The sequence below is a fragment of the Mauremys reevesii genome, linkage group 8, assembly GCF_016161935.1.
Source record: "Mauremys reevesii isolate NIE-2019 linkage group 8, ASM1616193v1, whole genome shotgun sequence".
In the NCBI taxonomy this organism is placed as follows: Eukaryota; Metazoa; Chordata; order Testudines; family Geoemydidae; genus Mauremys; species Mauremys reevesii.
The window spans coordinates 95,002,117-95,029,445 of NC_052630.1; the positions used below are offsets into that span (position 1 = coordinate 95,002,117).

General features: G+C 40.5%; 1 protein-coding gene across 14 annotated transcripts in view; it reads left to right on the forward strand.

The window, feature by feature from the left end:
- Positions 1–27,329, forward strand: part of DAB1 (DAB adaptor protein 1) — a 684,943-nt gene that overhangs the window by 385,728 nt on the left and 271,886 nt on the right. Inside the window, exon 3 of one of the 14 annotated variants that reach the window (XM_039485615.1) lies at positions 26,742–26,841. The exons of the other annotated variants lie outside the window; for them this stretch is intronic. The gene's annotated coding sequence lies outside the window, so the exon portion shown is untranslated. The remainder of the gene's footprint in view (positions 1–26,741; positions 26,842–27,329) is intronic. 14 annotated transcript variants of the gene reach the window in all.

Below are 27,329 nucleotides of genomic sequence, written 5' to 3' on the forward strand. Positions count from 1 at the left end.
ATGGAGGAGTTGTGGCTGGGCTTTCTAAGAAATCACCAGCATCAAATAATAGTATTTACAGAGTTAGCTGAAACATTTTCAGTGGATCAATTTTCTGTCAGAAAATGCATTTTCATCAAAATCAAAACATTTTATGGGAACGTGTAGATGCCGATGAAATTTTCAAAGGGAAAAGGAAAAATGAATCACTTCGTCTTTCTCATTTTGTTTTGAGAATATTAAGACTTCATTTTAATGTCAAATTGTTTTGTTTTGATAAGGTGAAAATGTTTAGTTTCAACTTTCTTGTATGCAGTCTTGTAGCCATGATGGTCCCAGGATATTAGAGAGACAAGATGAATGAGGTAATATGTTTCATTGGATCAACTGCGGCTTCCCACATAGGTAGATTGTGGTGGGCTTTGGACGGAATAAATTCCTCAGAGAAAGTGACAGTCTCCCAAAACCATCCCAGTAAATTGGAAGCTAGGATTAGCGCTGAGAGATGATGTCAGACACAGACAGGTCATGGCACAACGTGTATGTATATTTGTAAATAATTCAAAGCTCAAGGTAGACTTACATAGATATGTAAAATGAGTGGGTTTTGTATCTAAAACTACTGTATTTCTTAATGCTTCTAGTTCCATGTTACATTGTATTTGTTCTTAATATAATAAATAAGCTACTTTCTTTTCACTAGGTCTAAATCTATGCCTGATATGTGCTACAAAGTTATTTAGGCATTTGACTGCCACTTCTCGAAGTGACACTACATCATAATTGCCACATGCTAGAGTGTATCTCTGGGTTTCCAGTTCTTGGGGAGAAAAGACTAAAACCTTGGTATCTCTAATTTGAAAAGAGACAGGGAGTGACAGCAAAGGTACCAGGCAAAGAGTCACCAAGCATATATGATATGTTCTATGTGGCAGCTCTTCACCAGAGGGGAAGCAGATCACCACAATAATGTTATATGACTATCAAAATATTTTGTTTTGATAATTACTGAAATGTTTCAACATTATCAAAACAAAATGTTTTGATGCTTCCGAATAGAAACTTTTTGGAATGTTTGTTCTGTGGTAAATTTAGACATTTTGACTTTGTTCCAATGCAGAATGAAAACAAATTTTGAAATGCCAGAATTTCCCATGAAACAGAAATTTTATTCGCCCATCAGCTCTAATGACTTGTAGAAATAAAATATAGCATGACAGTCTTGCTGTTAAGAGAACTATTGTGGGCATTTCATGAATTAGGTAATATTGAGGAGTGCACAGAGTGTAAGAAATGGAGTGATTAAAATAATACCATAAGATGATATTTGAGTGGTGACAAAGTTTAAGGTATACTATGACAGCTTGGACAATTTGGCCTCTGCATATTTCAGTACAAGTACATATCTTCCAGTGTTACATGGGACTTCAGAGACTTGATTCATAGGGGTGTCAGTGGAGTTGTGCCACTAAAACCTCATGCAATATTTTAGAAATGGTGGGGTTTTTTTTTTCAAAAGAGCTAGGAATTGGTTGAACTCTGCTCCCACTGAAATCTGAGATGAGACTCCCCGTGACTTCAGTGTGAGCACAGTTAAGCCAGTCTAGCGCTGAGTAGTTTTGAAAACCCCACCCATACAAACAAGGTGTGTTCAGAAGAGACCAGTTGTCTTCCACAATCAATTTAATCAATATTGGTTATTCATATACACAATTATTTTTAATTAGAGTGGAAATATCCTTAATGAGTAACTAGTTCAAGGGAGATTAGAATTCACCTTCTGTCCACTGAACAAAGTGTACTGGATACAATGAATGACAAGAGCCTACTGATGTAAACCCATGTGTAATCCAGGTGGTCTGCCATGCAATACTGCTTTGATAACTGATATGGTGTAACACATAGTGAGGAAGATGTGGTACCAGGATCTTTAGCAAAAGCAAAAGTGTGTTGGATTTTACCTTCAGCACATTCTACACTTCCTGTATCTGTGGAATTTGATTACCTTAGTGCAGCAGGTCAAGAATTAAAAAGATTTGTTCCGAGGTGTGTGTTTGTGTGTGTGTTTGGCTAAGTGATCTGGTGGTGAAAGCTAGAGAGAGTGGTGAGTCTGAAGCAGCTGACTTTTCACATAAAATTTTGTCAATATTAGCTTCTCTTTCTCTCTGAAGGAATGTATATATTAAGAAGTGTTTTCATATCTTATGTTCTGTAATAGTACCTAGTTTGTTAAATAATTATATGGTTCCAGAAAGCCTATTATCTGCATGCCCATAAAGTCTGTATCACCTAAGTATAAGCAAACTATATAGGCTTTGCAAAATTAGTGTATGTGTAGTAGGTAAAGTAACTGATCATGTTCTCTTTCTTAAATATTGTGTTATAACTTAGTGGATTCTGTGGATTCTTAGTGGATTTTTAAGAGCTCCTATTCTATTTGTATTAATCTTTGCTGTTCTAAAGGATGCGTGAGTGTTGCCAAAAGGATTAAAAGTCATTAGTGTGTAATACCTGATTATGCCAGCAGACAAAAGCAGTGATCGAGACACATGCACAAACATAATACCAGGTATGCCGGTATATGTATGTATCCTATGTAATAGATCAGTGTTTATATTTACCATTTCCTCACGTTGTATCTTCAGGAACAAAGAATTCGGTTGGATGGTATCTTGCCATCAGATCTAGAAATTGTATCGTGGGGCTCTTTGTAAATCATGGACAGTGCTTCCGTGTGCACATTGTAAAACCACATTGTCATATGTTACTATAAATGGGTCGTACAAGAAGTCCATGTTCCTGTCAGGTTGTAGCGGTGGTAGACTTTCACAATGGGAAAATGGTATACCAGTTCCATCAACCTTTGACAGACTAATAGGAGTTATTTGACTTTCAATTTTTCATTATCCATTTTGGCAGCCACAATTGTCATGTTCAGAAATATGAGTTTATACACACTCAAAGGAGGACAAATGTCAGGGGAGGGGAAGCTCCCACTGGCTGATAATGTAGTATATGAAGACAATCTATAATGTTCCAGAATAAGAGGTTTACTGATAGGTTTGTTTTGTTTACCAAATGAAGTAGAGTGGAATGAGTCTTTACCACTGCAGGAAACTGGACCTTATTAAAGATCGATAGGAGGATGTTATCCATGCCCTTGAAGAATGATGTACAGCATCTGAGCCCCTTTAATAAATCTTCCTCTAAGGGATGTGTCTGTCTGAACCCTGTGCTCTTCTGCTTTCCCCCAGCCCTTAGTTTAAAAACTCCTCCACAACTTTTTAAATGTTATATGCCAGCCAGCTGGTTCTGTTTTGGTTTAGGAGCCCATCTTTTCTATATAGGTACCTCCTTTTCCAAAAGGTTCCCTAGTTCTTAATAAATCTAAATCCCTCCTCTGAACACCATTGTCTCATCCACACATTGAAACCCTGTGTTTTTCCCTGTCTAACTGGCCCTGTGTGTGGACTGTAACACCAACAGACCCAGTCGTCGGTGGGCGGGATCAAACCTGGAACCTCTGGAACTGAATTCATGAGCCAAAAGCCAACTGGCTGTTAGCTAAGGCTGTAGAGTGGACTCATAATCTCTCTCTAAGTGGTCTCGGTACCACTAGATGGGACAGAACACCACACCCAGCAGGTGTGTGGGTTACAGAAGCATTTCAGAGAATGCTACCATGGCGGTCCTGGACTTTAATTGCTTTCCTAGCAGCCTAAATTTGGCCTCCAGGATGTCTCTCCTATCTTTCCTTAGGTCATGGGTACCTACATCTACCACAACTACTGGCTCCTCCCCAGCACTGCACTTAAGTCTGTCTAAATGTCTCGAGAGGTTCACAACCTTCACACCCTGCAAGCAATTCACCATGCGGTTCTCCTGGTCATCACAAACCCAATTCGCTACATTTCTAACAATTGAATCCCCCATTACTATTACCTGGCTCTTTCTAATAACTGGAACTGGGGTTCCAGTGTGAGAGGGTACCATGACATCTGTAAGGAGTGTCCTTATCTATGGGATCGTTTTCCTCTACTCCAGCTTGATGTTCTCCTTCCCTGAGACTTTCATCCTGCTCAACAGCACAGAAGCTGTCAGACCAGGGGTGGAGCTACTATACTGTATCCCGGAGAGTCTCATCTATGGACCTCTGTCTCCTTTAGCTCCTCTAGTTCAGCCTCTCTGTGCTCAAGAGCCTGTATTCCGTCTCGGAAGGCTGTGAGTTGCTTGCATTGAATGTGCACACATGCTATCTGCCCACAAAGCAGGTAGTCATAGATGCTGCATTCAGTGCAATAAACAAGATCGCTCCCACTCTGCTGCTGGATTTCTGCCTGCCTTATTTTTACTCTTGCAGGGTTGTTGTTTGTTTGTTTTTTGAAGGAGGTGTTTATTGGTCTAAGTTTAGAGAATGTTGTATCTGGCACTCTCACTCCCTCTCGAAACTCCCTCGCAAAACTCCCCTGTTCGCTGCTCCTGTTCACTAGCTCATTGGGCTTTTTAAACTCCGGTTCTCACTGAGTTAGCCCCACCCCCTTGTCAAGAAGGAGGATCTGGGGAACTACAGGGCAGTCTTAACTCACCTCAGTCCCTGGAAAAATCAGGAAGCAGGTTCTCAAGGAATCAATTTTGAAGCACTTCAAGGAGAAGAAAGTGATTAGGTACAGTCAGCATGGATTCACCAAGGGCAAGTCATGCCTAACTCACCTAATTGCCTTCTATGATAAGATAACTGGCTCTGTGGATGAGGGGAAAGCAGTGGATGTGTTATTCCTTGATTTTAGCAAAGCTTTTGATGCGGTCTCCCACAGTATTCTTGCCAGCAAGTTAAAATAGTATGAGCTGGATGAATGGAGTATAAGGTGGATAGAAAGCTGGCCAGATGATAGGGCTCAATGCGAAGTGCTCAATGGCTCCATGTCTAGTTGGCAGCCGGTATCAAGCAGAGTGCCCCAAGGGTCAGTCCTGGGGCCGGCTTTGTTCAGTATCTTCATTAATGATCTGGAGGATGGCCTGGATTGCACCCTCAACAAGTTTACAGATGACACTAAACTGGGAGGAGTGGTTGATACGCTGGAGGGTAGGGATAGCATACAAAGGGACCTAGACAAATTAGAGGATTGGGCCAAAAGAAATCTGATGAGGTTCAACAAAGACAAGTGCAGTGCTACAGACTAGGGATCGAGTGACTAGGCAGCAGTTCTGCAGAAAAGGACCTAGGGGTTACAGTGGACGAGAAGCTGAATATGAGTCAACAGTGTGCCCTTGTTGCCAAGAAGGCTAAAGGCATTTTGGGCTCTATAAGTAGGGGCATTGCCAGCAGATTGAGGGATGTGATCATTCCCCTCTATTCGGCATTGGTGAGGCCTCATCTGGAGTACTGTGTCCAGTTTTGGGCCCCACACTACAAGAAGGATGTGGAAAAATTGGAAAGAGTCCAGCGGAGGCAACAAAAATGATTAGGGGGCTGGAGCACGTGACCTATGAGGACAGGCTGAGGGAACTGAGTTTTTTTTTTTTTAGTATGCAGAAAGGGGGTTCCAAAGAGGATGGATCTAGACCAGGGGTCTGCAACCTTTCAGAAGCCGTGTGCCGAGTCTTTGTTTATTCACTGTAATTTAAGGTTTCGTGTGCCGGTAATACGTTTTAACGTTTTTAGAAGGGCTCTTTCTATAAGTCTGTAATATAGAACTAAACTATTTTGTTGTATGTAAAGTAAATAAGGTTTTTTAAATGTTTAAGAAGCTTCATTTAAAATTAAATTAAAATGCAGAGCCCCCCGGACTGGTGGCCAGGACCTGGGCAGTGTGAGTGCCACTGACAATCAGCTCGTGTGCCGCCTTCGGCACACGTGCCATAGGTTGCCTACCCCTGATCTAGACTGTTCTCAGTGGTAGCAGATGACAGAACAAGGAGTAATGGTCTCAAGTTGCAGTGGGGGAGGTTTAGGTTGGATAGTAGGAAAAAATTTTCACTAGGAGGGTGGTGAAGCACTGGACTGGGTTACCTAGGGAGGTGATGGAATCTCCTTCCTTAGAGGTTTTTAAGGTCGGGCTTGACAAAGCCCTGGCTGGGATGATTTAGTTGGGGATTAGGTACTTCTTTGAGCAGGGGGTTGGACTAGATGACCTCCTGAGGTCCCTTCCAACCCTGATATTCTATGAGAAGCAATCCTGAAAGTATTAGGGATCAAAGGATTAAATACCATAACTCCATCAACTGCTCTCATTGCTATAACCCAGGGTCAAGGGCCCCAGAAAGTTTGCCTAGGGGAGTCACAGTGATCTAAGGTATCCCCAGTCCCTGTTTGCCTGAGGATAGCCAGCAATGAGCCAGCTTTGCTCCAAACAGGGTAGCAGTGGTGAATTGCTCTCATTGTCTGCGCACACTGACATACATTTCCTTTTATCTTAGAGGGGGAAAGATGTTTGCATTTAAACACTTATTCTTGCTGAAAAACAGAGAGAGAATGATGGAACTTTAAGATGACAAAAGAAAAGGTTCACATGAAAACAAGCAGATCACCTTTTTGGAGTAAAGCACTACTCTTCACTTTCAACCTTTAAAGCAACTATTATCATCAACAAGGCCAAAGTAAAAAGACACATGCAGAAGAATGAACAGCTATGCCTCACTTATTCCAGAAGCAAATCAAAGTGAATATTCCAGTGAGTGCGTGTATATTTGCTCTCCTGTACTTGTTAACAAAACCAGAAGACCTAGATATTTGATTAGTTCCCCTTTTTGTGTTAAAAACAATAGTCTGTGTCATTTCTAGTTTGGCAGAAAGAGACTTGTTAGATCTAAGTCCTTTTATCTGAACACAGCCTAAAAAAAATTGCACAGATATGTCTGGGTGTAACCTATTAAAATAGGCTGAATGCTGAAACTCATTATTAGATTGGATATGCTAAAAAAAAATCTATGGGGATTAGTGAACCAAAAATAGCTACTGTTTTTCCAACCCATCAATTAACAGACTTCCCTTGTTAATAACGTTACCATTTAATGCCTTGGCCCGGACTTTCTACAAAATTGCCGTGTAGATATTCAGGCTCGGGCTGGAGCCCTAAATCTGAGACCCTTCCTATCATGGGGTCTCAGAGCTGGGCTGCAGCCCTACTCCGAACAGCTACACTGCAGCTTTATAGCCCTGAAGCCTGAGCCCCACGAGCCCAAGCCAGCTGACCCAGACCATATGCAGCTGTGGGTCTTTATCACAGTGTGCCAGGTTTCAGAGTAGCAGCCGTGTTAGTCTGTATCCGCAAAAAGAACAGGAGTACTTGTGGCACCTTGAGACCAAGCTTAGGTATTGGTTAAACACAAGCCAAGTGTATCTGCACACTTCTACTATGCCCCTCCTATAACTATATCCATGCAGTGAAAATGAGATGTAGAGACATTTCTTAGGTATTTTGCTCATGCCTAGTGATCTACTGCACATCACAAGTTAAATAGGAAAATATACCTGACAGTAGAATTTTGCCCTCATTAAAGTGAGGAAAAAGTTAATGCATGGAGTACTTGTCTGCTGCCTTCGTTGTAGGTTAGAAATGAAGCACAATTAGTACGCTTCCCATTAATTATACATTATCCACTTTGAATGGTCTGTATGCATAAGGCTTGTCCACTGTACTCTGCACAATATGTTTGCTACTGTAATACAAGGGAACTCTAGGTTTTATTAATTAAACAAGAAAAATGTGTCTCCCTTTTTAAAATTCACCTAACGCAGCCCCAGTACATTAAAATGTATCCAAAGCAATTCAAACCGTTCTAAGCAATTTACATTCTAGTGGAGGATTTTAATGAAAATGTGTCAAATTATGTTATTGTATATCATTTAAAGGAAGACTGGCAACTTAAAAACCCACATTTTCATTACGGCTTTTTGCTACTTTGTTAAGAGTAACTCCCGAGTTGACGGAAAGCGAGAGTGCAATGTTTTCTCGAATACTGCAGTTTACGGGCTTTTAACAAAAATGTGTCCATATAGTTTCACCCTTTCCCAGAAACAGTCTGTCAGTTAGTTTGCCCTGTTTGTGTGGGTCTTTCATACACTGAGAACCTTATTCAGAAAGCACTCCAATTGGGGTCAGTAGACTCAGATTAAGGACTATAGGATTGGTCCCTAAGTGCGGGAAGTCATGGCACTATGTATATAAATTGGCTGTACCCTACTGTAATATTTTCCTTCCACCCTTGCAGTGCTCCTTTATTAATTAGTGGCATGAAAGCACCTACATGTAATATACATGACAACATACTTTGCATAATGGTGAGATGAAAGAGTAGCTCCTTCTGAATTCAAGGAATGGGCTTTGAAGTGTAAATAGATAAAGATAATCAAATTCAAATGAGATTAAAATTAACAGACTATCAACCAAGTGACACTATTAATAAATGTCCACAACAGGCAGGGACAGAAAGGACTCCGAAAAGACCAAATGTAATTTAATTAAACAGATGGGAACACAGGAAAGTAACCATAATGGGTAACTACATGAAAAGCTGAATGAGAATTTAGACAATAATTGAGTCTATATTATTCACTGTATAAAATGATCCATATCAGATTTCTTCTGCATTTACACAGTAAAATACATCCTGGGTAAATGTATTGGATTTTAAGTAGTCTCTTGTGGTAAAACATTTTGGACATTAGGCAATGTATATTTTCCTCCTTAGTAGTAATAAATGAGGTTTTATTGTATATATTTTTATGGTCCCCATCACAGTAGTATCTGTGTGGTCATCAGAATATCCCTGTGAGGTCATGCCATACTATTATCTCCATTTTACAGATGGGGAACTGAGGCACAGACTGATTAAGTGACTCGCTCAAGGTCATACAAGAAGTCTGTGGCAGAGCAAGGAATTGATCTGACTATCCCAGTCCCATGCTGTCACCCTAACAACTGGACCAGCATTCCTCACATATTAAATTAAATAGAAAGGTCACTCAGACATAGGTGCTGTAACTAGGGATGTTGGGGGTGCTGCTGCATCCCCTGGCTTGAAGTGGTTTCCATTATACACAGTGTTTACAGTTTGGTTCAATGACTCTCAGCACCCCCACTATACAAATTGTTCCAGCACCCCTGCTCTTAGATAATTCATATAGTGCCGAGAAAGCACCTTCTAACAAGCAGATTCAGGCTTGCATGAGTGTCTGTTGAGATCAAACATGAAGAGTGAGCGAGATCTGAAGAGAGCAGAGCTGCTCAAATCATATTTCTTATAACACAAATAATTTCCCCTTAAAACCAGCAGTCTCTTTATTCTAACCATGGTTTGCAGTGATTCCTGCTGATGAAGACTTGATCTACTGAATACTTACGTGGCTGTCTTAAAAGGTTGTCTAATTCTTGCCTGTAGACATTCAAAACGGTACATAAATTGGCTATTTGTGCAACAGCATGCTGATCTGAGCATCCAAATATAGGATTTGCTATCATATTAAGGCAGCAGAGTTTGAAAATTGGGCTCCTCACATTAATTCTTGATCTGGTTGTGGCTAGTTTTTGTAGTTAATCAAGAGATAGAAGTGTGGTGTTCTCCACAATAACACAAGGAGAGCTAGTGCTACACAAAATAGTGCCTTTCTTCTCAATTTGACACTCATGTAACAGCAGAGAACACAAACCTGCTCCTGGCTGCACCTGGCAGCCTTCTGTTCAGAACAGCATTCTGGGATATGCCTACACTACACACTAAGTCCAGGTCCACAAGACCCATGCTCGTGGACACAGTGTTTCCAAGCCCAAACTCGAGTGTCCACACTGCATCGTAAACCTGGGTTTGCAATTGCTGCACCTGAGTCTCACAGCCGTGTTAATGCTTCCACAATGCACTACCCTTTGACTTGGGTCTACAGCTTGACTTGTGTCCACATTGCAAAATGACAGGGCTTGGATCCAAGTCACAGCAGAAATTGGGTTCTGACATACACCCTTAGCAGGGAACTAGGACATGGGTCTTGAATACTTGCTGACGCAAGTCAGACTGATCTGTGTGTGGACAGAAAGGGCACTTTGGCTCAAAACTGATTCAGAGTCTGGCCTTAGTGTGCAGTGTAGACCTACCACACAGGAGTTCAGGTCTCCTCTAGCCACACCCATCACCCTTGTATAAAAATGGCAGCTGCCCCACACTACAGACCAAGGACGAGTTGACACAACAGAACATTGCTGGGCATAGCTATGCCAGCAAACCCTCATAGTGTAGACCCAGCTTATACTGGCAAAAAAGGGCTTTTACCAATATAGCACATGCCAGTTCCCTGGGGAAAATAAGTTAGATCGGCAAAAGAACTTTTAAGCTGGTATACAGTTTGTCTACACTAGGATTTTTGCTGGTGTAAAAATGTTGCCAAAAAACCTCAGACCCCAAACTCACATTACTAGGCCAGCAAAAGTTTCTAGTATAGACCTGTTCAGAAAATGAAAGGTTGTTTTTCCTACTCTGTCACACAAATATTTCTGAAAGCAACCTGTGCAGAAAGGTTGGTCTTAAAATACCTGTCACCTGAGCACTACATCATGTGGCAGCTGGCTCTCCTTTGTAATCTTTGTTTTCTATATTACTCTATTAATCAATTGGTTTGATTTGGACCCTGTTTGTGTCTACACACTTGAATCATCATCTTCAGGTGCTAGGTGGGTTCACCTTGCCAAAAAAGGGGTAGAACTGCAGTGGCAATACAAGAGACAACCTAATATTTCAATGGCAGGAAAAAAACCTTAATTAAATGGTGACTAAACATGAATCAATCTTAATGTTTTATGTGCAAACCCCACAATCACAAAGGAAAATGTATATTTCTTTGGGCACCTCCTTTTCCCCATAGATAACAGTAATGGGGCTGCCTGAGAGTAGGTGGGAAACAGTAGCGTCTGTTTCCTGTTTCCTCCCAGTTCATTAGACACCATCCCTGGCTCAGGAGGAGAATCAGAACAGCAGCTTCAGAAACAGTCCATGAAAAGGAAGAGCAACACAAGGATAGGCCATTCTGCCATTATGTGCAAAGGAGGATTCTATTTATTTGCTTGCATCAGGTTCCAGGCACCACTGTAGTGCAGGCCTCACCCCTTCCCACATTCATTCTTCCTCATCTTAGGGATGCCATGACATGACTAATGATCCCTCACTAGAAAAATAATTCCTGACTCTATTCTGCTTGGGCTGCTTGCTTGGCCCCGAGACAGAATCTATTCATGATTCACGCAGATATGTGGCTGTAGTGCCAAATATTCATTTTACTGCTGTTAGGGTACCCAGGATAGGTTTCGCTAAGAAAATAATTTCCACATTCAACTCACAGACAATGAAGCCAGACAAAGTGAGTCTTACAGACACTGAATGGGAAGATTCAAAATCTCACTTGAAATAAACACAATTTTTAAAGGTTTATTACGAGGGACTTTGACTGAGAGCTTGTTCAGCTGGTCAACGATTTGTGCAATGTTGCAAATATTAATTACAGTAGGAGCGTACAAAATGCAATATATCTTAGCTGAATAATGCATTCCAAGCAAGTACCCATTAGCGATATGATTACGCACCAGAGCACCTCATTAAGTCTTTGACTCTCTGGCATCCATCTAATTAAGACAATTGTGCATCATTGTCATGCTTCTCAACTATGACACAACCTGCCAGGCTTGAAAGGAGGTAACTCGTGAAAACATCAAAGGCATCGCTACCAATAACAGGGTAACAAATGTGAAAGGCTCCATATGTTTAAAGGACTTTAAAGAGGGAATGTTTAACAACATATTGCAATTATTGCAATTCTAGGATGCTGATATTCTCCATGAAGGGGAGACAGACACACACACATCCCTTTAGGAATGGCAGAGTACAAGAGTCAATTTGTTCCCCTCTATGTACACACATAACTCTTGTTAATCATACTGAGAGTTATGTGCATGCACTAAGAATGGACTCTAGAGAGTTGGAAACAGATATGCCTTTAATCCTAATAAATGTGTATACCTTGCTCGTGTTTTGCATTATTTAATAAAACAGCACTGTCTAATTGGAGCCAATGGAGAGAAGAGTTGGGAAATTTGAAACATATGAAAAACGAACAATATTTCTTCACACAGAATGTGGACACTCTGTGGAACTTATTGACACAGGACATCTGAGAGATCTACACCGCAAATGCATTTTTAAATGGCAAAATCATATGATAGAATCATAGAAAAGTAGAAATATAGGGCTGAAAGGGACCCTGAGAAGTGATCAAGTCTAACCCCCTGTACTGAGCAGCATCAAGTAAAGACCATCCTTGACAGGTATTTCTCCAACGCCTTCTTAAACCTCCAGTGATGCAGGTTCTCTGACCTCATTTGGAAGCCTATTCCAGAGCTCAGCTACCCTCATCATGAGGAAGTTTTTCCTAACACCTACCCTAAAACTCTTTTGCAGCAGATTAAGCAAATTACTTCTTGTCCTCCTTTCAGTGGACATGGAGAATGACTGATCACCAGTGTCTTTATAACAGCCCTTAACTCTTACATATAAAATAAATATTAGGTGTTTTTCATTTGCAGAGCTTTTTCCAACCGTTAGCTAATCTAGCTAATAACTAGTTACCCAAAACCCCACAGATGCATATTAAAATATGGGTAATCATCTCATCTATACAGTCAAAGTTAAATCATGCAGGGTTAGGAAGGAATTTGTCCCTCCCAATATATATCAACAATTGTCTAATAAAACATTAATTTGTTACATTCTGGAGCATGTTCTAATGGGAAATGTATTGAGATCTAAACAACATCATTGATTAATACTGATTATGCAGTTCCCACCCACACCTACATCATTTTAAGGCAACACGATTCGTTTTAATAATGTGCAACATGCAAACATCACTAACACATTCCACATAAAATGTCAATTTAAAAACCCAGTGTGTTAATACACACTTTTACCCTGCCACTCTTTATACTTCATCTAGTTTAAAAAAATGTAACCTGAGTTTATATAAGTAAAATTGGACATAGAAACTAAAAGGTAATCCATGTGTATCTATTTGAAAATAACGCTCATATAGAAATATTGGACTAAAGTGATATGGAAGAGGAATGAGCCTTAGACACATTGTGCTGTTTGATTCCATTCCTGTTATTAAAAGTAATGTATACAGTGCCATCAATGCATACAGCACTTTACAAAGATAGAACAAGTCTGGCCTTAAGCAGAGAGGGCACTGAGAAGCATTGCCTTGGTGAAAGCAGCATCTTTTTTACGAAACTATTGGAGAGGAGGAAGCCAGCAATAAAGATTAATGTCTTGTCCCAAGTGGATTATTTCAAATCTTATAAAATCAAATTCATTCCCCTAATGTATTCACGAGGTTTAGAGCGAGATAAACATTGATAGGTGTCGCTCTAACTCTTCAAGCCATGTGTGATCACACGGAAAGCAGGAGTCTTGATGCTGCACAAGTTTTAGTCACATCATTGCATCCTTCCTTTGTGCTAGTCTGGATGCTTTAATGTAACAACAGAATCCACACGTCTGTCTTCCTGATCAACCCCCTATAGAGACTAAGAAGCATTTCTTGTTAGGTAAGAAGCTGATGGCACAGCAGGAATATCTCAGAAGTTTCAGTAATATAATAAGCTACTATGTGCTCTGAAATAAAATTTGGAGACTAATCTGGATCTAGTTTCTCAGCAGAATGGGTCTTTGTTGGTTTATAACCCATAATTAAATGCCAGTTATGCCTTTTACATGGTGTAAAAATTGAAATCTCTTTTGTTGTTGTTTAAGATAAATCACTACAGAAAATGAATAGACTTCATGTGTGTGATTCAGCCGCAATGCTGCTGTGTCACTGTGGGGAACTGGGATACTGAAACTGAGGCACAGAGAGGTGAAAAAGACTTGCTCAGGGTCACCTAATAGACCAGTGGCAGAGCTGGGAACAGAATCCAGGTTTTCTGTGTCCTAGTCCAGTGCTCTGTCCGTGAGATCATGCTGCCTCACCATTCTCATCCCAAGCAAACTGTTCACACTTGTGTAAAACAAAAACCCACAAAACTAGAGATCTGACTCAAAATGTCAGCAGTACAGAGCAAAACTAAAAAAGTGAACACAATAATTTCTCATTGATGATGCAAAACAGAGGAGGCTGTTCCCAGAAAAAATAAAAGTACATTGTGGAAGCATCACTTGAAGAGCAATTTGATGTCTGGGAGCTGGGAAAGGGACTGAAAAGTCAAATTTGAAGAACTTCTCAAATTTGAAAATGTTCAGATAACTTGTGGCCTCATTATTTTCCTTTGCATTTCCCTCTGTTTTGAGCCCAGTGGCACTAGACATGCATGGGCCAAACTAACACAAGAAAATCTGTCCTTGTGGAACTTTTGGTTGGGCCAGAAATAGAAGATACTGCAAAATTCAGAAGAGGCCATATCTGCAAGGTTTCCTGACCAATTTTTTATGGACAGAGAATTCTCTACCCTAGAAATCATAACTGATGAGTGGACCACTGCCAGAAAATTACAGAGCCACTTGATATGCTCAGAGTTTTGATGCCAAACTTCTCCCCCTGTGTAAATTTAGCAAGTGCATTGTAATCCCTGTCATGCCACCCTCAGGTTGCAATAGGCAACTCTTCACAGGCACGCAGCCCATCACTGCTTCTCTCCGTACCTCTCCGCCCGTTCTGCTGCCATTGCTGAAGACTGGTGATTAGCTCCTCCCCTTAAACAAATCCAGGAAAGAAGTCAACCAAACAATTGAATTTTCTCTCCCTTCAGACTACTGGTCACACCCCACCCTGCCAGCCTTCCTCTCAAAGTGCTGTATTTATTGCATTTATTTTTCATTGTGCATATGGCAGCTTGGAGTCATCTATACAGCACCTATTTACAACGTCCTATGTTAAAACAGACCGTAAAAATGACCAAATGTCAACTCGAAAGAATTTGGGGAATAAAATCTGTGAATCCCGAAGGAACTCTCAAACCCTAACACTGCCTCTTCCAGTAACAGTGGCCGTTTGCCCTGAAGGTTGTCAGATTGGGTGCCATCAAACCAAAGGAAGACAAAAATCCTGGAGCAAAATGATCCCCATAGGAAACACCTGGCTTGCAGTCCTTTTCCCCACTCCCATGCTTCCAATTTCAAATACAGGGACTATGTAAAATGGCCGGAGCCCAGATTTTATCGGGCTGTATTGATCAATATCAACATCTTGAATTGTACTCAGAGGCAAATCAGAACTCCATGCATATAAAAATGACAAGAATAATATGGGATTGCAAAGGCTTTGCAATACATTTTCAATCTAGTATTCATGAGGGGAAGTAAAACCTTAGAATAAACATAGCTTATTTTAAATTTCTGCAACTGATTTTATTTTCTGATATGTTGACCTTTGTGCCAAGAGATGTTGCAAGATTGGCAGACTTAATTTTCCTTCAGTCAAACTGAAACAAACTCAGCACTGGACTAGAAGGTGCAGCATATGAAAGACATTTGACATGGAAGCTAATGAAGAGTTTTGAATTGATCAAGTCTGTGCCATTGCTTCCACAGTGTACATGCTTATTTTTCTTTCCGAAGGAAAAATAGTGCTTCCAATAACAATTAAGAATGAGGCAATGATTCTGCTCTTCTCTATAGTAGATTTACAAGGTTGTATCTCCATTCACCTGATTTACATTGAAGTGAAAGAGCGAATCTGACCCTGAATCTCTATACTGGAGATTAATCTAGTCTTCAGTACGTTCACTGCTTGATTTGTGATAAGAGAAGATGTGTAATTCTGCATATAGAGAGAGCCAAATTCTACCCTTAATTACATTAGTGCCACACTCCCATTTAATTCAGTGTATGTAGGACAAGCTTTGGCCCAGTGCATTTTGATGTGAACTGATTAGCCCACACCATGCATTGCACTTTGTTATAAAGTGACCATCAAGGTGTTAATTGGATTATTCAGAGTATTATGGGTTGGGGCCATGCTCTCCCCCTTACTTCCTATTTAGTTTCTGTAAGTTTTCCACCAGCAATTGTCTGAATTCTCTCATTATTAATGCCACAAAACAATCTGTTCTGCAGCATATCCCCTAGGACATTTCCGAATGAGCAATATTCTGTTAGTTTTTTTAGCACGGTTGCGTACACAGCTACACTTTCACCTTGCCTCCTCGTTCTACTATGAAACTTGAAAAGTTCCACTACAATGCTTGGCTTTAGTGTGTAGTGCTCTGTTAAGATCTTTTGCATGTCCTCTAAACTTTGATCTTCTTGTTTGAGGTTGTAACAAAGTCCTTAAAAGGGAGCAGGTTTTACTGCCACAGACACTGAGGAAAATTGCTTTAGGTTTGTTCTTATCTATAATCTCATTTGCAAGAAAATAGTAGCTGAATCTTTCAATATATTGCTGCCAATCTTTATTTCCTGCATTAAACGCCTCAATTTCCCCATAAATTGCCATTCTTATGTTTTTCCTTGTCACCTGTTTTATAAAGGGCTCTCTCAGTACTAGTGACGGGGTTGGGCCTGGCTCCCTGCTCTGGGCGTTGCAACCTGGCACTCGCTAATTCCTTCAGGTTGTAACACCTCCAGAGAGGTACTGCCACCTGGAGAGGCTCATAAGAACATAAAAATGGCCATACTGGGTCAGATCAAAGCCCAGTATCCTGCCTTTCAACAGTGACCAAAGCCAGGTGCCCCAGAAGGAATGAACAGAACAGGTAATCATAAAGTGATCCATCCCCTGTCGCTCGTTCCCAGCTTCTGGCAAACAGAGACTAGGGACATCTCCCTGCCCATCCTGACTAATAGCCATTGATGTACCTATCCTCCATGAACTTATCTAATTCTTTCTTGAACCCTGTTATAGTCTTGGCCTTCACAACATCCTCTGGCAAAGAGTTCCACAGGTTGACTGTGCGTTGTGTGAAGAAATGCTTCCTTTTGTTTGTTTTAAACCTGCTGCCTATTAATTTGGTTACCCCCTAGTTCTTGTGTTATGAGAAGGAGTAAACAACACTTCCATATTTATTGTCTCCACAACAGACATGAATTTATAGACCTCAATCATATCCCCCCTTAGTCGTTTCTTTTCCAAGCTGAAAAGTCCCAGTTTTATTAATCTTTCCTCATATGGAAACCGTTCCATACTCCTAATAATTGTTGTTGCCCTTTTCTGAAACTTTTCCAATTCCAATATATCTTTTTTGAGATGGGGCGACCACATCTGTATGCAGTATTCAGGATATGGGCGTATCATGGATTCATATAGAGGCAATATGAAATTTTCTGTCTTATTATCTATCCCTTTCTTAATGATTCCCAACATTCTGTTTGCTTTTTTGACTGCCGCTGTCATTGAGTGGATGTTTTCAGAGAACTATCCACAATGATTCCAAGATCTTTCTTCAGTGGTAACAGCTAATTTAGACCCCATCATTTTATATTGTGATGGAGCAAGGCCGGATGGCTACAGGAAAGTACTCAGGAACAGGTATGTTAGCCCCAGGCTAAGCAAATCCCTAGTACCATGGGAACCAAAATGGCAGTTGGTCCAGGGTAATTAAGGCACCTGGGGCCAATTAAGCACTTTCTAGAAGGAACCGGAGAGAGCTACATTGATTGGAGCACCTGCAGCCAATCAGGGCAGGCTAATCAGGGCACCTGGTATAAAAAGGGGAGCTCACTCCAGTCAAGGGGGAGGAGCCAGAGGAAGGATGGGTGTATGAGGAGCTGGGAGCCAGAGACACAAGGAACTAAGAACTGAGAGGGGGTACTACTGGAGGATTGAGGAAACACCATACAATCAAGCAGTATCAGACACCAGGAGGATCCTATGGTGAGGATAAGAAAGATGTTTGAAGGAGGCTATGGGGAAGTAGCCCAGGGAGCTGTAGCGGTCATGCAGCAGTTACAAGTAGCACTATAGAGACTGCTGCAATTCACAAAACCCTGGGCTGGAACCCGGAGTAGAGGGCGGGCCCGGGTTCCCCCCAAGCCTCGCTACTCCTAATCAGACATAGGAGGAGGTGATCCAGACTGTGGGTTTCATCCAAGGGGAAGACCACTGAGGGGAGGAAATCCGCCAATAAGCGCAGGACCTACTAGAGGAGAGGAGGAACTTTTCCACAATATGTATAATTGGGATTATATTTTCCACTGTGCATTACTTTGCATTTATCAACATTGAATTTCATCTGCCATTTTGTTGCCCAGTCACCCAATTTTGAGAGATCCTTTTGTAGCTCTTCACAGTTTGCCTGGGACTTAACTATCTTGACTAGTTTTGTATCATCTGCAAATTTTGCCACCTCACTGTTTACCCATTTTCCCAGATCATTTATTAATACGTTGAATAGGACTGATCCCAGTACAGACCCTGGGGGACACCACTGTTTACCTCTCTCCATTCTGAAAACTGGCCATTCATTCCTACTCTTTGTTTCCTATCTTATTACCAATCCATGAGAGGATCTTCCCTCTTATCCCAGGCCAGCTTACTTTGCTTAACAGCCTTTGGTGAGGGTCCTTGTCAAAGGCTTTCTGAAAATCTAAGTACACTATATCCACTGGATCCCCCTTGTCCACATGCTTGTTGACCGCCTCCAAGAATTCTAGCAGATTGGTGAGGCATGATTTCCCTTTACAAAAACCATGTTGGCTCTTCCCCAACAAATTATGTTCATCTATGTGTCTGACAATATTGTTCTTGACTGTCGTTTCAACCAGTTTTCCTGGTACTGAAGCCAGGCTTACCAGCCTGTAATTGCTGAACACCTTTGGAGCCTTTTTAAAAAATTAGCATCACATTAGCTATCCTCCAGTCATTTGGTACAGAAGCTGATTAAAATGATAGGTTACAGACTATAGTTAGTAGTTCTGCACTTTCACATTTGAGTTCCTTCAGAACTCTTGAGAGAAAACCATCTCGTCCTGTGACTTATTACTGTTTAGTATATCAATTTGTTCCAAAACCTCCTCTAATGACACCTCAATCTAGGACAGTTCCTCAGATTTGTCATCTAAAAAGAATGTCTCAGGTTTGGGAATCTCTCACACATCCTCACATATGCTGGTGGAAACTGGATTCTCTGGAGACCAACAAACAAAGAAAGGACTTTTGAATAAATAGCATTAGTTTAAACTGATCCAGAAAGTGGACAGAACTTTCTGTCCATGGGGGCAGGCCCAATCATTGCAGAAAGTTTGAAGGACTGCCAGAGCCCTGGTTGGATTTTGGTGTGATATCTGGTAATTTTTTTAGCATGTGTGTAGGCTCTTTTAATGTTTAAATATGTTTTCTCTGTAATGCTTTCACCTTAAGAGTAAATGTGCTTGCTAAGAAAGAGCTGTGTGGTAACTTATAACTGTGGACAATTAACCTGTTCGTAGCCTTTGAAGAGAAAGCAAAGCACAGATGCAGCCCTGTTTAGCCTGAGGAAACTCACAGTGTAGGCAGGGAACTGTGAAGTCTAGCGAAACCCAGGTCAGGAGGGGGAGAGATGTGGGTTTCTGCCCCAAAGAGGTGATGCCTAAGGAGCCTAGAGCCCTTGCTGGATCACAGAGGGGAAATACAGGTGCTGGTGCCCTGAACTGAGACACACCCATTGACTAGGGAGGTTGCATCCACTGCTGGCAATAGGTATAATTGAAAGTGGCACCATCAATGACCCATCACCCCCTTGGTTCTAAAACCTGGCTCTGGCACTGCACAGAGAAACACTCTTTACTTAAAGTACAGCAGACTGGGAGTGCTGCTTTATTCAACTGTGCACAAACAGAGTTGGGGGGAAATGCACACTAACTGAAACACAAAATAAGGGATGGGTGGAGCATGGCTCCAACCCATAGTACTCTGAGAAATCCACTTAACCCCTTGATAACCACTTTACTACAGACTTATTCTTTGATAAGACCTTAACCTTACTTAAAAGAATAATGACAAAAGGTCCAATTGTCTGCTCCCACAGGGAAAAAATCCATTATAGGGGAAAACGTACTATTAAATACTCAGCACGGTGCATTGTTGTTTGTTTGTATTATGGTATCGCCTGTGCAAACACATGAGAGAGACAGGTCCTTTCCCAAAGAACTTACTGCTCTTGGGACCCCTCTTCCATCTGGCACCATGTTTCGCTCAAGTGCCATGCTACCTTTGACTCCCTGCCCTCACCTGCGTCCATTCCTCCCTTTCGTTTTCCACTGAGAGGGCTGAAGCTGCAGAACAGGAGTGAATGCTATAAAAAGCATTCTCCTCTCCGCTTTCCCTCTGCTCCCGCCAACATTCCAGCAGATTTTCCAGTCCTTACATCTGCTCTGTATTGCCAACAGGATAATAAAGCCCCAGAGTAATAATTCATTCCAACATCTACAGATCATCTTTTTCTACGCTAAGAAATCATTTGTTCTACCCATAAGAATGAATTTGGATCAGTCTTTTAATTTTGCTTTCTATCTGAAATACAACCGTTGGTCACTTTTTTGGGCATGTCCGTCTTCCCCTGGCAGAATCCCAGGGTGAAAATTTGGTCCCAAATAAGTCACCAGCAAAACTCCCCCTGGCTTTAGCGGGGCCAGGATTTCAGCCCAAGTGTGTGGCTATAAGAAATTTCACAAGTTAAGCAATGTACAGGATGAACTGCCCTCAAAGAAGAGCTATTAAGAGTTTGGCGCACAGCCAAAAGAGGAAACAAGGTTGTTATTGGAATGATTTTAATCATGATAGACAATTAGCAAAACTTAATTATATTGAGAAAGAAAATCGGAGTGAGTGGCAGTAATGAATTTCCCTAGTAAATCTCTTGTGTCTCAAAATAAAACTCGCTGACCTATAAATAGAATCAAATTAGAAGAGGTGTTTACCCATAAGGGTCAGATGTTTACCTCACTGAACTTTCTACCAGTGTGGCTTTTGCAATGTGTTCCTTCTTAAATGTCTTTATCTCATGGGATAATCATCCTAAAAACGGAATTGCATTTTGCTATTCAGATGGCATCCAGGGCCAATAGGAAGAAACAGGATGCAAAAATGATTTTGCTGAGCTTGATAGTATTAAAAGTTAATGTGATTATAGAGCCAAGGATATTTAAAATATTGCCTGTGGCTAAAATAAGTATCAGTTAGGTCTTAGTAGGTGATTTTTTTTTTGCAAAAGCTTTAATATTTGCTGAGAAATTTCTAGCTAAAATAAAAACATGAAATTGAATACCATCAAACATTTATTGAAGAATTCCTATAACTTCTACATGAGTAGCCTGTAGGTCTAGAACAGGCTAGGTACGGGAGGGAAATGATTTGCCTGAAATCTACAGTACCATTTAAATCATTAAAGGTTTTAATAGCTCTGTAATAAGGGAGCTTATAAAGCAAAGAAGCTTCTGGGGAAAGCACAGAAGCCCTTCTGAACAGTTTTATGTGGCACATCTTCTTATTTAATTGCAAAAGATACTGTACAGAAGTGGGGGAGGTTTTTTTAAAGCTCAAGAGGCCAAAGTTGAATCCACAGGTCAAATAGACCCTGTTAGCCACGCACAGCAGCACCCATGGCCTAAATGCTGCTCCCATGTTTGCTGGTGTAAACTTTAAGTGACCCCGATAAAGTCCATGATGTTAGTCCATTTTTACAAGAGTGTGCATGAGGACCGAGATGATCATTTTACTTTTACTAAGGGGTTCAACAAGCAGATACCTCTGGTCCGCTGATACGTGCACTGGAAATTCTCTTCATGTGTGGGTTCCCAGGGAAAGCACTTGGTGCATGACTCCTATGAAGCTGGAGAGGAAGCCACATAAATGTCTGTTTATTTGGCTGGTAGTTATGAAGAATATCCAGTCATGGCTCTGGCCATCTTCAGTGTTGAAGATGATCCCAAGAGGTAAAATTCAGATATGGATCCTGTTGCCAAACTACTCCCCACCACAAAGTCTGAGTATGTTTGTGTCCGGGTTTTGGTTCAGGCAATTACAGGGATGGGCTCCGCAACAAATTCAGAAGGAGGCTCAGATTCTGAAGTCCAGTTTCTGGGGCTTTAGTGTCGGACTAATTCTAGCTGAAACCTCCTAATCTGTGATCTGCACACCATCCCTATATAACAGATGTGAGATTCTGCTTTTGCTGCTGCTTCATTTGGCATCCTAGCTTTGACAGTGAAAATAACACTGTATATGTAAGAAACCCACTAAATGGGGAAACGTGAGAGATTTTCTTTCCATTTATTTTCAAAAGATAAGAGTTAAACAAATTAGAGACTTTTCCCATTATGCTATTCCTAGGAAAATGCTATCACTGGAGTGTGACAAAGGTCCTTGATGTAGAGAATCCCTATCTATAGCTGAACGTCCTTCTTCTTAGCTCCTAAAACACAAATATTACCTTTAGCATTCCAAATAACTAATTCTGTGAGATCACATTCAATTCTTTGCTTGCAGAAAGTGAAGCAAAACTGTATTACGGGACATTTTATGAATCTGTCTTAATTTTTTATATTTTAGTTTTCCATTTCCATTAATATTGTACTTTCATCAGAAGCTGAAATAATATCACAATTATTACATGTAAGCCATTAATAACAGAGAAGATGTTTGGAGTGTGCGTATGTAATGCGGATGTCAGTGAGCAGGATCGAACCTGGGATCTGGGGAGCTTAATGCATAAGCCTCTTCAGCATGAGCTAAAAGCCAACTGGGCTATTTAGCGAAGGCTGTAGAACACATGCACTCACACACACACACACACACACACACCCCTACCCCCCCAGTAGGTGTGTCGGTTCCACACAGAACTATGTAAACTAATATAGCTCAAAGCCTTGCATCTGTACTTAGTTCTGTTTTTGAGCTAGCAGAATTCTAGTTATGACAGAGGTGGGTCACATTCTGTTCTGAGTTACACCCATGTAATCCCAGCATAACATCATTGAAATTAGTGGAGTTACTCAGGATTTACACCACATCCGAAGATAGCTCAGTATTCAAAATAGTTTCTTTTTTACATTAATAATAAAGTCCTGTTCCTCTTGAAAGCAACGTCAAAATGGGTTGAGATGCAATGAAGGGAAAGCTTGTCCTGCTCAAGACTGCTTTGGGCTCCAGGGCTATTAGGTAAGCACATTTCGGAACCTAAATTCATGCTAAAAGTTTGAAAGAATCAAACAAGATAAATAAATATATAAACATTGGGACAGACCCTCAGCTGATGTAAATTGTCTTGTCTCCATTAACTTCAATGGAGCTGTGACAGTTTCGCACCAGTTGAGAAGCTATACATCAGAATACTAAGGCCTGGTCCACAGCACACAGTTAGGTGGATGCAAAGTAGCTTTTGGTTGTCTTGTCAATTTCAGGGGTCTATGCTGAAGCCATGAAATTAACAAGAAATCTGGGCAAGATGCCCCTGGCTCCCTGCTCAAGGAGGCAAGAAGCCTCAGCGACTGGCCCTATTCCCAGCGGGGAGCCGAGAGCCTGGGGTTAGCTGGGCTCCCGGCAGGGAGCTGCGTGGAGCTGAGAGACCTGGCTCCCATCCCCCCCACCACACACACGCACACACACTGCCCCTCTTCAATCTATGGAAGCACTCATGGGGACGACGCACACCACCCACAGACAGAGGGTAGTGTGGACCTCAGTCACCACAGTAATTACTGCGGTGGCTGCAAGCAGTGCTTCTATATCATGATGCCAACTTTTCCCAACCTAGCACTAAAAATTTCCCAAATCTGGTGAAAAATTCCCAGATAAAGTTTTTTTTATTTCAAAATCTCAAGGGAACGTAATATGTGTGTTTTTAACAACTAAATAATATATATTATATCCAAATTATTCTTATTCGTTTGAGATATTTCACATTTATTATAATTTTTATACGTATAGACATGTTTTTCAATTTTAAATTTGTTACTTATACAGTAAATAAAATTAACACATGAGGAGTAGGATTGAAATGATAGAAAACAATGTATTTTACACAAATTTCACTAAAGTATTACAGTGCTCTGGTCCACATTCTCTATGCAACTGCAAGCACGAAAGACAAAATTTTAGAGATTTAATGACTGATCAAGAAACCATCATAATCAGTAAATATTGCAATATATTTAATTATTAGAAGAAACCTTACCTAGAAAATAAATTTGATAACCATTTCCTCATTACCCGCCAGCCAGCTATTGCTGAGGTTGGTTTGCTGTGAGTGTATGTGCGCACTTGTCACTTCACTTGTGCCGTCATGATATAGTACGTTGAAGCACCACCAATAGGAGAACAGCACAGCCTAATTATGAAAATCATGTGACAAATATTCACCAATGGAAGAACGCATTTTGAGGGAAATTTAAAAGAAGCGCAAATATTTTACTTTTTATGAAAACTTCCCAGGATTTTTGAGATTTGGAAAGTCTTTTACTTTTTATGAAATTTTCCCAGGATTATTTAGGTTTTGAATGAAAATTCCTAATTTCCCAAATTTTCCTAAAAAATTCCCAGATTTTGGGAAATTTTCCATGATACAGAAGCACTGACTATTGTCCACTGCAAAAGATGGAATACCAGACTTGATGGACCCAGTTGTTGTATCCAGTGTGGCAAGTTCTGTGAGATCACATGTAGTCAGAACTCTGCATTCTTAATTTCATTCATAAAATAAAAAAAGTGACTCAGGATGTGGATTGTGAAATGTTGTTGATACTTTTATCTCCAAGAAACAATAGGTAGATGATGTAGAGTGCCTAAAATTAACTCTGTCAGTTGTATTTTGGTTTGTGCAGTGCCATCCTTTCCCTCTAGATGTCTGCTCTAATCTGGCAGGCAAATGAAATGTTGCAATGTATAGAATTACTGCACTTGAGTGCTCCAGAATTCTTGTACATTTTAACAATTGGTCTGCACAGAGGAATGGAACAGAAAAGCAAAGATTAGAGTATGTGCAAAAAGGGATCAGGGAAGAACCCGGATTATTAGCTTTTTATTTTTAAGATTATAAAGTTGAGCATTTTATTTAAAATATGGTTGCAGTCCTCCTTTGGGAAGAGAAATTAAACCTTTGTTTTTTTTAAGTGGGATGCAGAGAGCAATGTGATTGAAAATACATAATTTCAGTAAGGTGGGTTTAGGGCTTGTCAGCTGCCTCCCTTTCAATGGAAGAATTCTAAATGCAAATCATTTTTATTTTATTTTACAAAAGCAAATTAAAACCTCTTCCAGACAATTAAAGGCGATCCATTGGTATTGCCAGAATATGGTACTTGTCCAATGCACCAGAGCCAAAACCCATAGAAAAGGCAGCAATCACCATGCATGTTCTGTAATACAGTCAGGCATTTTCCCGCACTGCTGTAGGTGATAACACAATGAGTGCCCCAGCAAGCTGTAAGGTTGCTTCAATTTTCCTTTTAGCAAGTTGCTAATGTGGCTTGCTCTTGCTTTAGATGGCTGCATGCAGGAGGCAGGTTTCTGATTTGACTTTGTCCTTTTTGGTGACTTTGTTTGGTCCATGTTGCTAGTCTGGGTTTATTTGTGTCCATAGTCTTTTGTACTGTGCTAAAATTCTATATTTATTTCTGTGGTGCTGCTACCCTGGTAAGTCTCCCTCTGCTACTGGCTCCTTGCCCTTGGGAAAGTCACTTACTCTTTCTTTGTCTTAGTTATAATTGCAGTTTATGTTTCAGCACAATACAGCTCTTTCCCTTCTTAGTTATCTGTGCGGGAACAGATTGGGCTTAGAACTTAATGTGCTTGTTGTTTGTTTGTTTTTTTGCTTCCCCTACTGGGTGGGAAAGACCTACCCAACAACAGAGGATGCTGACTAACAAAGAGTACAGGAGAATGAAACTGACTGTGCACAACAAGTTGTTTGCATTGTGAGGAATGAGAATTTTCTATTTATGTCAATTAAGGCTTTGACTGCACATATAAGCTGCACCAGTTCTAAACCAATTTAGTTAATCATTGCAGCTCCCTTGTGTGGACACCCTTCAACTGATTTAACAGTGTCCACTCACTCAGGATGCACCAATTAGGCCTAAGATTGGTGTCAGTATTATTTATGTAAACTTAACTTATTATTTCCTTATTATGGCAATGCTGATGTGGTGTGTTATGGTAGGCATTTTTTTTATTTGCACTTAGCACCTTTAACTTTATATTTAAAAAACTTTTTGTTTGTGAATAACAACCATAGTTTTGCTTGTAACAGTAGTAGGTAAAAAAGTTACAAGCAGAAACATCTATCTGCTTTAAAGAGCAGAGGAATTACAATATCAGGACAGAGCAGTGGTCCAGTTTAGCAGTTGGGTATCCTGTCTCTGACAGTAGCCAGCACCAGCTGATTCAGGCAAAAGAAGAAAGCCTATATTGAACAATTTATGAATAACATGGCCATACATTTTAATTCCCATCAGTCTGTGGATTGCTTATGCCATGAAGCATGAGGGTTTATATTCCTTCTTTAAAATAAAATCTTGTCACTGTGCATGTTCTCATTGTTCATATCAAATGTGCATCCTTTATTTTAATCTTTCTATGCTCTTGGCTCAGAGGTTTCTTGTGGCAATGAATTCCAGGGGTCAATGGTGAAAATCCTTTTATTAATTTTAAATTTGTTGCCTTTTTAATTTCACTGAATGTCCTTTTGTTCTTGCATTCTGAGAGAGGATGAATAGGTGTGGCTAACTCCCCTGTTTTATACCATTTATTATCCTTTTATTGTCTCCTCATATTCATCTCCTCCCTAAACTGAATAGTCGAAATATTTTCTCCTCAGCCTCTCATGATGTGTCTTCATATCTCTAACCATTTTGTCACCCATCTCTGAACCCCAACTGGTCCACAATCCCAGTTCTGTACCTGGCACTATTTTTAAGGTAGGAGTACTCCTTTCACTTTATAAACATTTGCTTATACAAAAGTCATAGTACTTTTAATGTCCTCTACTACCATCACTCTTCTGTACAACCTTCCTCATGCAAGTAGTCTTGCTAAAGTCTATGGGACTACTCACATGAGTAAGAATTCCTTGAAGGAGTAAGGGTTGCAGAATCAGGTCTGTAAGCTGTAAAACAGGGTAGTTAATTTTAGCCTGTTCTCAGTTTGTCTTGTCAGTAAAGCACTTTGAGGTAATGACTTAGGTGTATTTGATGATTGTTCATTTTGAAAGATGTCATTTTAAGAATTTCTAGAAGTTTCAAAACTGCCCTGTGGGAGATCTGTTCTATGCCAAAATGTCATTTCAGATTCTAGACTACATATTCCCTTGTACTTTCTCTTTATAAATGTTTCACAGCATCTGCATTTTTTATCATTGCACTTTCATGTGAACTGTGGATTCCTTATAGCTAACCTACAAAGCCTA